The sequence below is a fragment of the Protomyctophum parallelum genome (genome assembly GCF_964188405.1).
Source record: "Protomyctophum parallelum genome assembly, chromosome: 6".
NCBI classification, from domain to species: Eukaryota; Metazoa; Chordata; class Actinopteri; order Myctophiformes; family Myctophidae; genus Protomyctophum; species Protomyctophum parallelum.
The window spans coordinates 23,553,333-23,565,432 of record NC_139701.1 but is presented as its reverse complement, the minus strand read 5'-3'; the positions used below and the strand labels follow the sequence as shown (position 1 = coordinate 23,565,432).

At 39.9% G+C, this 12,100-nt stretch overlaps 1 protein-coding gene across 1 annotated transcript in view; it reads left to right on the top strand.

The window, feature by feature from the left end:
• The first annotated feature begins 8,674 nt into the window (after window positions 1-8,674).
• Window positions 8,675-12,100, top strand: part of tgfbr3 (transforming growth factor, beta receptor III) — a 98,239-nt gene continuing 94,813 nt past the window's right edge. Inside the window, exon 1 of the mRNA XM_083767637.1 lies at window positions 8,675-8,904. The gene's annotated coding sequence lies outside the window, so the exon portion shown is untranslated. The remainder of the gene's footprint in view (window positions 8,905-12,100) is intronic.

Here is a 12,100-nt window from a genome sequence, read left to right as displayed (position 1 = left end):
CTGTCATGTCCTTGTTACTGTAGTGTGTGTGTGTGGGGGGGGGGGGGTATACTTAGCTTTAAATACTTTTGGAGGTGCATTTCAATTTGATTTATTGGCTAAAAGTAAAGTTTCATCAAATATAATCCGCCTTAATATTGATTTGATTCTGATACCACTTCAAAGCTGTTGTTGCAGCAGGTGTCCAAACAGCCAATCACACTGGATCGTTCCAGCCTATGGGATCTAATAGTAATAATAATTACAGCAGTTACAAATATTCTTTATGAATGTAAATATCCAGACATTAGACATTCTATTAATCTCAGGTCTGGGCCTGGCACTGACATTTTCTTAGGTTTGTCTTATTACAAAGTGTCCACAAGAGGGCAGCAGAATCAATGTAAACACCAGCCTGGAGATGACGGTTGTAATGGCCCAAACCCTGGAGAAGCTTTTCTTACAGACAGAACAAAATGTATTACCTCCAATTTACAAAAAACAAACTAAACAAAAACTCGCTCCTTTGACTGGGTCGAATAAAGATATCAAGGAGTCAAAAAACACTTGAAGGACAGCTAGGGCCTTATAAGAGTTACAAAAGTAATATCAACATCTTAATACTGTCCAATACAGGGGTGTCAAATTATGACAGGCAATGTCAATATTCAGACATTTGACATTCAATATATAGCCTACAGTAGGCCTACAGTACAGGTGTGACACTGACATTGTTTCTTAGAAGTTTGTCTTATTACAAACTGTCCACAAGAGAGCAGCAGAATCCACATAGTTTTCTTCTACACACAATCTAATCTGGGAAGGTATATTTATGTCATCTAAATTTCAGTCAGGTCATTTAAATATGTATACTGTGTGTGTGTGTGTGTGTGTGTGTGTGTGTGTGTGTGTGTGTGTGTGTGTGTGTGTGTGTGTGTGTGTGTGTGTGTGTGTGTGTGTGTGTGTGTGTGTGTGTGTGTGTGTGTGTGTGTGTGTGTGTGTGTGTGTGTGTGTCTGGTTGGACGGACGGACGGACGGACGGACAGACGGACAGACGGACAGACAGACAGACAGACAGACAGACAGACAGACAGTTATTTATTGATCCCACAAGAGAGATTCAGTTGTCAATTTGTCATAGCAGCACTGCAGTATGAAACAGGACAGATACAGAAGTGGGTAATCAGGGGCACCCCTATTTCCACACCATTGCGAATGATATGTTGATCCTTAGTACCAACACCATGTAGGGTCTTGTCTGGCCCTCAGTTGGACACCCAGGATTTGCATGGTGTGTATGTGTTGATGAAAAATCTATCTCCAATAGTAGGCCTAGGTACTGACTGGGTAAATATGTCAATCAACAGTAAATGAGGATATTTACTTGTAAATTCGGAAATCAAATGGAACCGACAATCTTTTCACCTATAGTACTTTCTTTTATTTCTAATACTAGAGAGGTCCCTGTGGGGCCTCTGCGGCGGTGTCTGTTGGGCACTGGCCTATTTGGAATGATGCAAGTTTGAAATACATGCCCCACCCAGATATTATGTCCCTGTCCCTTTTATGCCCGACGTCAGAATGATGTCAGATTTCTGTATGTGTCTCTCTGTGTCCCTTTATTCCTATATTTGGAGTTCTGTGTCAGGAATGCCCAAATATGGAGTGGTGTGAGGTCAGAACCGGCCAGCTGTGTCAGGCATGCCCAAATATGGTGTGTTGTGAGGTCAGAACAGGCCAGCTCCATATATGGACCCTGGGCATTGGCCCGGTCCAGCCCGGGCAGAGGCCTTTTTGGGGCGGTTCCGGGCAACCACCGGGCACTGCACTCCCTGTGGTTGTGTGGAATGCGCGTGTCGAATTTGAAGTTGGTGGGACTAATGGTTCTCGAGTTAGGGGGATTACAGACTTACGTACAGACTTGGTGCATTTTTATAGTTATTAAGATACACCTTTTTCCACTATGGCTATACTGTTATAATATGGCCTCAGCTGCCTGACTCGGTGACATAACATTTATGTGCATAAGCATATTGATAACCATGACATGATGATTGTCTACTACTGTATCAGAGGGACTGACTGTATGTGCAATATGATTTCTGCTCATTCTGTTCTTATCATGGTTTCCATAATCTACGGGACGTAATAGATAAACTGTCCTACTGTATATATTTCTCTCTGTGTGTAATAAACTCCAGAATGTGTTTGTTGGCATTATGTTCTCCGCGCCTGTGACTCGACGGATCCTCACCCACCAAGGTTAGATTGAGATTTCTAGAGGCCTTATAGATGGTCGCCCAAAAAGATCACAACAGCTACAGAAAAACAAGCCTGGATAAATAAATAGGGAATAGTGATATGTTGTGGGGTTGTAATTTACAGTATCTAAAGGACGACCAACTTGTAAGATATTTTTGGGGGCTTTTTTTATGCCTTTATTGATAGGTACACAGAAAATGGGGAGAGATATGGGGAGTGACGCACATAGCAAATGTCGTCGGGATTGGGACTCGAACCCGCAAGGCCGCAACACGCTGTCAGGTCTAGGTGCCCAGACCAACTTTTAGACTGCTAGTCCTTAGATTTGGATGATTTGGTTTTTAAGTGGATGCACGTTGATGTAGTCATCTTATCTCTTTCAAATGCATGCTTTATTGATCTACCCTTGGAAATGTGTCCTCTGCAACGTCTATATTTGACTGTATATCGGTGTAGCTCGGCCGTTATCGGGAGCAGTGGGCAGTGTGAGTGTCTGAGGACCAACACCAGCTGTATGGCCTGCATGTGCATTGGTCAGGGCACTGCAGTGAAAGACGTCCTTATATGAATGATAAAAAAAATTATGATATTGTTTAAATGATGCATTAAATTATAAAATGACACTAGGCCATCCTTGGTGCAATAACGGATATACTTTTGCCTGAGTATTGCACGCACGCACGCACGCACGCACGCACGCACGCACGCACGCACGCACGCACGCACGCACACACACACACACACACACACACACACACACACACTGCAAAAACAGGTAAGTGTTTGATTCTAGACTGGATTAAAGTTAACTGCCATGCCAACCATGCCCCATACCTTTCCTTGCCTTCCCTTATTATGAAGTTCTAAGAATCAAAGCATTCTCCATCGTGACCATCTGATAAGTTTGTTGTTGTGGGAATAAAGTATTTATAAGCAAAACTCATATCCATCTACAGCTTGCATACATTTCATACAAAACTACAGTCCCCAACCAATACAAATATTTTTTTTGTATGTACATGCCCAGTTTGCTGGAATATGGACAAAGGAAGGGATTTCCCACAGTTGTGTGAAGTAACAAGTTACATGATTTATTCATTGATGAGGCGTCATTCAAAGTATTGTGTAATACCCTTTGTGTTGGGAAAGGGTAAGACATGGTTCTGGTTATATCTTTCCTTTATGAGAACAATTAGGAGGACAATTATGTCCACAAGTAAAATAAATAACATAAAATAAACACTACATTTATGATAAAAGACTTGGGTCATTGTCCTTTTATATAGAAATTGTAACAGTATCAGTATATATATTTTTTTAGTTATAGGCCTATTATTGAAAAATGATGGTCTTTGTAAAACAATGTAGTTCTATAGTTCATTGAAATCCTTTTGACAAGTGCATGCTGTGCTCATGTTTGACAGTAATTATGATTAAATTGTCTGTGGCGACCAATATGGATGCTGTTCTTTCAGGTGTATACAGGAACAAACAATGAAGGGCAACACCTCTTTATTTGGCTTTCGTGGCTGCAACTTTTACTACAATGGACATTTTCTGCCAATCATTTTGGATGAAAGTTCTCTTAAAGATACAACACAAATAATTTGACTTGCATGTAAACGAGTGCTCAAAGAACTTTATAAAGCAAAAAGGCTTTTCTAAAATGTTGTAACCTGCCATAACTGAAACTATTAATTTGTCTGACACAAGTACATGGTAAAACTGATTTTGAACTGTTTTTGTAATAAAAATCCAGACATGAACAATAAATCACACTGAAAACAAAGCTAGCGTGTTTCAACAGTCGTTGCCATATTGCAAGCCTTCACCTCTCTGCTCTCACATGCTGTATCACATTTCAAACACATTATAGTCCTGCAGAAACCTCAGCCACAAAAAAACATGTGCTGGTTTGTTTGGGTTCAGCGAAAAGAGACAGAACTGATGTGATGCAGTTGTTTAGGTTTTTATTTATTTTAGTTTTGCTTGTCCAAAGATCTGCAGATGTTCAATTTAACTACATTTAACTACCGGTAACTTATTGATTATCATCGACCAATTGTGTGATTACCAGTGTATGTATTTATAATCTTTTTGATATATTATTAGTTATTATACATGGAGAGCAAAGATTATTTAGCCATCATGTTTCTATAAATTGGGAATCATCAACTTGAAAACAATATTCACAGCATATTTAATCATCTTTCAACCATTATTTAGCCATCATGTTTCTATAAATTGGGAATCATCAACTTGAAAACAATATTCACAGCATATTTAATCATCTTTCAACAACATCAACCTTGCATATTGTCAACAATGATGATGATGATGCATATATTGTGCATTGCAGATTGCTTAATCCATCAATAATTGTTTTTAAAGATATTTTGGGGGCTTTTCTGCCTTTTTTGGATAGTATAGTGAAGTGTAGCCTCGGAGACCCAGGTGATTAAGTGAAGTGTGACAGGACACAGGGACAGAGAGTTAGGGAGTGACTCCCTGTCAGGCTGTAGTCTAGGTATGTGCCTTAACCACCAGGCCATCGACGCCAAGCAATTTATCAATCTTTTTTTTTTTTAAGATATTTTTTTGCGGCTTACGCCTTTTATTGATTTTTTAAGGGACAGATAGTAGGCTGACAGGAAACGGGAGAGAGATGGGGGGATGACATGCGGTAAAGGCCGTGTCGGGTTCGGGAGTCGAACCCGCTGCACACCGCGACTGGATCACCAGTCCGGTGCCCAGACCGTTACGCTACGGCCTGGGCCAATTTATCAATCTTAATTACATAATCTATCTACTTATGTTATGGGTGATAGGCATATTTAAATAAATCAACCAGTTCATCAATTCAGTACAGAGCAGTCAAAATAAATCAGCATACTGTCAACATAATAATGTGTTGTACATGCAGAGTGTTTATAATCAAACAATAGCATTGTGGAAAAAACAACAAAACTGAACAGTTACATTGCCTGGCTGTAGCTTCTTTGGTCCAAAGGTATTGGTAATATAATATACTGTATATTATAATATAATCAAATACTAACATTATTCTTTATTATCATGCAGTAACATTGGTGGCAATTGCATTCAGCAATAACATTATAGCTCTGACAGAACATTATAGGCTAAGACAGATGCCACAATCAACTGGGTCAACAAGAACCCAACCATTGCTCGTACCACATCAGTGGAATGTGAAGATTCAGACTGTATGTACATTTCATGCACCGTTACACTTTCTAGCACCCTTCATCTCTGTTGTATTCTCAGCCCTCACACAGAGTAAATAAACACAGTGCATGACTTTCTCCGAGTCATGCATATGTATGAGATGTAAAATAATTTGATCCCTTTGAGCATTTCCCTTGTCAGCTCTCAAACGCAGCGCTCTGGCATATTTTTTGTGAAGGCATCATGCATTCCAAAACAAAAGTTTCCTACCCTCTTGTCACTGGTGCCACCTCATTAGTGGCAAATCAGGGAGCTGACATTCATGTTGTACCAAGTCATGCAGCATCTGCCTTCCGGTGGCAGACTGATATCACAGCCAGGCAATGGACTGTTTGTTCAGGAGGGTATGCTGCCGCTGCATGCATGCTACTGTATTATAACAAACCAGAACAACATGCACAGATCCTTGCATCTGTTCACTGTTGGTAATGATGATTTATAACAATGTGATGGGAACACAGATATGCCGATAGAATAACATAATCCTTAAATATCAATATTAATCAACAAAAATGAAATTCAGTGAAAGATCCAAAGGTCACTCCTTTCTGGATTTGATAATACTTGAGCAAATTGTCATCAATTCTCCAGTCCTACATAAAACTTTCAATAAATTAATACAATTCTCATAAATCAACTTGTGTATGTGTGCAGGCATACTGTATAAGCGAAACAGCATCTGCGGGTGCTACCAGTCAAATATGCGGCATCGTTCAGTTAAAAATAATACATAGGGCCCAGGCCGTAGCGTAACGGTCTGGGCACCGGACTGGTAATCCAGTCGCAGTGTGCCGCGGGTTCGACTCCCGGACCCGACACGGCCCTTACTGCATGTCATCCCCCCATCTCTCTCCCGTTTCCTGTCAGCCTACTGTCTGTCCCTTCAAAAACAATAAAAGGCGTAAGCCGCAAAAAAATATCTTGAAAAAAAAATAATAATAATAATACATAGGCTTAGTTCAATACACAAAAATGTTACATACAGTAAGTTCTTTCTTCATGTATCCCCCACGTTGAAACACGTGTCAGACCATGTTAGGGACATTGATACATAGTTTTGTCCAAGTAAAGAACCGACAGCTGTCATATTGCTGAAGCAGGGCATGAGTCTGCCATCAGGTTGCTGAGCAAGGCATGAGTCTTGCTCAGCAGCCTGATGACGGGCAATGCCTTGCTCGGCCTGATGCCTGATGACAGTCACAGGCAGGCCTTAAGTTAGACCTTCTTTTTGCTCTCCCTGAACCTACTGTGGATTATACCAGGGACTAGTTGACTTGGATTTAGCTCTTCTTGAACCACCGCGGTCTATGCACCTTGAACAATGTTGCACCTTGGCTTGAATAACGTCCTGCACCTTGAATAATGCCCTGCTGCACCTTATATATTGCAGTGGCTGCTCACGCACCATATATACTGTATAAGTCGTACGATTTGTCACACAAAAATGGAAAATGAAATGTGTTCTCCGCATTTGACCCATCTCTTGGAGTGGTGAGCTGCAGCCGTGTCGCACTCAGTTGATTTGACCCCCCAATCCAACCCCTTGATGCTGAGTGCCAAGCAGGGAGGCTTGGAATACATACTGGGTACAAACCCGTTATTTGTATTGTAAATAAGATAACGACTGCGCCGTTTGTAAAATTAGCTGTGGGACCCTATACGAGTGTGCTGTTTGTGTTTGATCAAGCTTCTAAATTTTCTTTCTTGCCTTGATCTTCTAACCCCCCCCCCCCTCTCTCTCTTCTTCCCTTTCTTTGTTTTCTAGGAAAAAATAACATGATGGGAACTATGCACAAAAACAAATTTGACACACTTTTTTTCACTTGTGACAGTAAAGACAGTAAAGATGGGGATCCTCCTTGCTATTTCACCGCAGAGACCCTTCTCATTGTAGGCCTACAGGGAGAAATAAAGCTTCAGAGAGCTCACTCGATCAGCTCGGTATCGGTTTTTATCACTCTTATTCCCTCATTACTGCAAATAAATTAACTTTTGGAAGCAATCATGTGATTTAGTGCACGGTATTAAAGTATTAAATATTTGTAATAGCCAACATATAAATGGATAAAGGGTTAATGATTGTGATGTTATTATTAACTACTTCAATCAAATATTATGCCTATCAGATTTTAAGAACAGAATAGATACTTGATTTTAGCCAAAAGGCTAAAAAGCGATAAACCAAATGAAAATTAGGTTTAAATGTTTACAACAGGTTCAGTTGCGGAATTCAGTATCAGTATGTCAGAATGTTTCAATGCCAAACATCAAGGCTATTTTCAGGGCCGGATTTTTCCTCCCAAGGGCCCCGGGCTAGACAAATGTGCAGGTCCGCCCTGGGCTGCGTTGTTTTAATTTCTCTGTAAATTTGGGGTACCCAGCCCCCCCAAAAGAGAGGCAGGCAGGCAGACAGACTAGTCGCTGAATGAATGCAGCCACTAGTAGCCAGTAGTGCACTAATGCAGTTTTACAGCAAAATATTTCACAATGTGCTCTAATAATATCACAGTAAGAGAGTTGAGCAATAACGTTGAAAGAGTAAAGCCACTAATAGTGCACTAAGTTGCCAGTTTTACATCAAATATTGTGGGTATTTTGTTTAAAGTTTGGTGTAATTTTGGGGGGAGAGAGAGAGAGAGAGAGAGAGAGAGAGAGAGAGAGAGACACACACACACACACACACACACACACACACACACACACACACAGACAGACAGACAGACAGACAGACAGACAGACAGACAGACAGACAGACAGACAGACAGACAGACAGACACTGTGCAGGCAGGCTTAATTTAACACAAGCTTAAGACAGCAGAGCAGAAGCTCTCAATGTTTTAACCATAATACTAAATATACAACTAAACATAAATCTCACTTGAATTGGATTGCAATAGTTTACAATTTCAAATCATAAAAAATAAAAATAAACGGTAGTCCGGCCCTGACCCTTTTCCATATTATAGGTATGGAAATGGTAGGCCTATTTCAGTTCTGAATTTGTATGGCAGCATATTAGCTACTTCAACACCCAGTTTACTTATCAGAGGGGCACTATACTACCCAATGTAGTGATGGATATAGACTTATTAGTAGGCTATGAACTTGTGTTGCTGTGCTGCAGGCGTCCCCCGACCACAGCCTCCTCCCTCAAGCCCCACCCCCAAATGAAGTACACAGTCAGAATCAGAAATGAGATAAGTGTTTAAAAGTTTTGAGGCAGAGGACTGTTTATTCAGATGTTTGTTAAACAGCATCTCCGTCCACGGCTGTTTTTACAACAACGGAGTGGTGTGATTTCCTTGCCGACAGAGGAACGATACGATACAAAAACTTTCGCATCAACTGAGATCGACAGCAACTTGAACCGTGTTAAACCGTAGGCTGCTTGGACATTTTCTGAAGATCATTTGCATGGTACGTCAGATCTTAAAGTAAATCATGAAATATACATTGTTTGTTTGTTTTGCTTTTTAAATACCTGCATCACCAGACTGTTCGAAAAATATACTTATTATGAATATCGTATTATCTTCGCTATCGCTATGTCAAAAATGGGAGTTGAATATGAGTTCAACATCTGTCTAGTTTAGATCCTATAGAAACCTATAGCTGTTGATGTCCATGTTCAAATAGTTTCATATCCAGTGTCCGGAGACCGGAGTCCAAACCAGAATTTGTTGTGATCGAGTGTGACATCGTTATTCTTTGCGTTTATAGTTGACTTAGAGTGGATCCATGCGTCATCGGCGTGTTTAGGTTATTATTTACCACTAGAACATCTGGCACGATTAGTGCTCATTGCTCAATGCTCATCATTTGCGCTGGGGATTCTTATTGTCAGCGGATAGAAAAGTGCGAGCCTGCCCAGCACGTCCGTCCTCCCTTGTTGTTTACTGCCCATGCTTCTGTGACTGAGCAACCATCACTTCATCCTGACAGTCTCAGATCATAGATCTGTGTTGGAAATTTGGTTCGGGAGTCGCGAAACATGATCAATTAATTGAATTACATCGTCTACATACAGTGGTCTACGTACAGTACAATATAAAGATTATACAGACAATTTTGAGACAAATATATACGGGATATTGCTAATGAAAATGAAGCTAGCTGAATGACCATGAGGAAATTAGTGTAGGCTGGCTAATTAGTGAATAATTCATTGCCATTCACTGTGACATTGCGACCTCTTCTCAAAATCCTAGAGGGCATAAGCTCAGACCTATAAGTGCTATTATTAATCAGATGGGCCCCCTTTTTTGTAGTGGGCTGAGAACCTGATTACTGTTCCAATATCTGTACTGTGACCACCATTTGTTTAATTCCGATGTATTACCATAACAATTCAAGCCAATTGTAAGATTAAGCTATATAGCTATAAACTATAGTAAAACTGACAATAAAAAAAAAATCTCAATAGTAATTATCTGGAAAGTGGAAATAATGTCAGTTATCATTTTGAAAGCTACAAACCATTATTTTCCAACAATCTATAGAACATAATTCTAAATATTCAGTGACTCTGGATAGCAGCTATAATGTGAATACACCACAATATTTGATTTTCCTCTTGTTCTTGTCAAGTATTCAAAATGTATTTTTTTCCAGGACTTATTCCTCAAAGATAGTATTTCAAATTGGCCATTATATTACTAGCTGTTATGTGTGGATCTTGTAGAGGATCTGCACATTGGTCTATCATAGAACCAAATATGAATGTAAAGAAGCCCACCCTTGTCCATTGATTCTGCATAACTACTGTCCTGAATAAGAACATAGAATTGGCATGCTTTTACTAGTTCTCTGTTTTATTTTTATTTTGTTGTTGCTGTGTTTTATATCTGTATACGTCTTAATTGTTGTGTGTGTGTGTAATCTTGTCAGCATTGCAAATTAGGGTAAACCTCAATGCTCTTTTCAAGAATAAATGAAGATTTCAATCATAACCTGGCTTTATTTAAAACTTGGAAGTAACATTGAGGGGCAATTAAGCCATTATTTACATGTAGCCGACTAGCCGTTGTACTAGCTAGCCTAGTTTATTCTTACTTGCTATACGGTGGGGATATCAAGCTCAAGTGGAGTGGAGGGAGACTAGGGCTGGGTGATATGGACAAAACCAAATATGATATTTATGACTAAATACCTCAATATTGTTTTTGTGACAATATTCTATTTATTATCTACAAGCTCATAACATGCTTGCTCATGCTGTAATCATGCAACTCTTGATTGATAGATAGATAGATAGATAGATAGATAGATAGATAGATAGATAGATAGATAGATAGATATCTTTATTGATCATAAAATAAATGTCACAGTAACATACATCTGACCCACCATAATCAAAAGAATAACTAAAAAAAGCTTACATCTCGTTTCCATTGCAGTCCATAGTATAAGGTGAGTATTATGAAGTCATGTAGTGTGGTGCTGGTGAATGTTAGAATGTAAAGAGTTCAGGATGTGCTAATGTGTCCATGGGAACATGTGTACAACATGATGTGAGCTCGTAGATTCACCATTTTCGCTATTTTGAAGAGCTTTGAAAGTATAAAATAGCACTAAGTGATTAACCCATATTACGATATCTCATGTTACCATATCGTTAAAGGGATGTTCCATGACCTGACGAAGATGTAATCTGACATCGAAACATTGTCGTTTGTTGCTGTGCTTTGCACCATGTGATAAAAATAAAAATAAAAGTTTTTAAGAGCATAAGTTGCTCCAGACATTCTTTATTCAATCACCATATTGTTATAATATTGATATATTATATTTCCCAGCCCTAATGGACACATTGTAGGGGGGGATACAGCAACTACGGTTATAGTGGGACGCGATCCTAGTCCAGTGCAGGAACAGGGCACATGTTCTTCTCGAGGTCTTGAAACTATAAGCCAATGCCGGGCACAGACATGTCATGTAGGTGTTCTGAAACATGTTTAGATGGGTTCACTCACTGACTCATCGTTAAGTCAGGAAAGTCACAAGTTGAGGCTTTGCCTGAAACAATGCGTCATGACATGCATCAAGTCTGTGTGTTCTGTCACTGCAGGGTGCTCAGCTCTGTGCAGTTTGAGAGATAAATGTGTATTACTGTAGCTTATGTAGACTACATATAGGCTATTGTACATTACAGTAGGCTGCTCAATGTGCTTTGACTCGTAAGACTAACACACACACACACACACACACACACACACACACACACACACACACACACACACACACACACACACACACACACACACACACACACACACACACACACACACACACACACACACACACACACACACACTGTTTGTGTATTTGAGGCTTGTGTGCAGGTTATGCGTTTGTGGGAGTAGACAGTTTTGAGTAGTAGCCTACTGTACATGAAAAAAACTCAGCAAAGATAGAGGCATTATTGGGAGAGACACCTCCCATGCTTGTGTGTTGCCTCTTAAAGACAAATTTATACACGTTATGAGCTTGTAGATCAGCTATGTTCAGCACGTGAACCCGTCATACGACGCAGCATAAATTAAGTATTACTCAGGACTTTGTGATTACAGCGATATCTGCCTCTGGATCCAAGGCCGCTTTTCTAGGATATGAA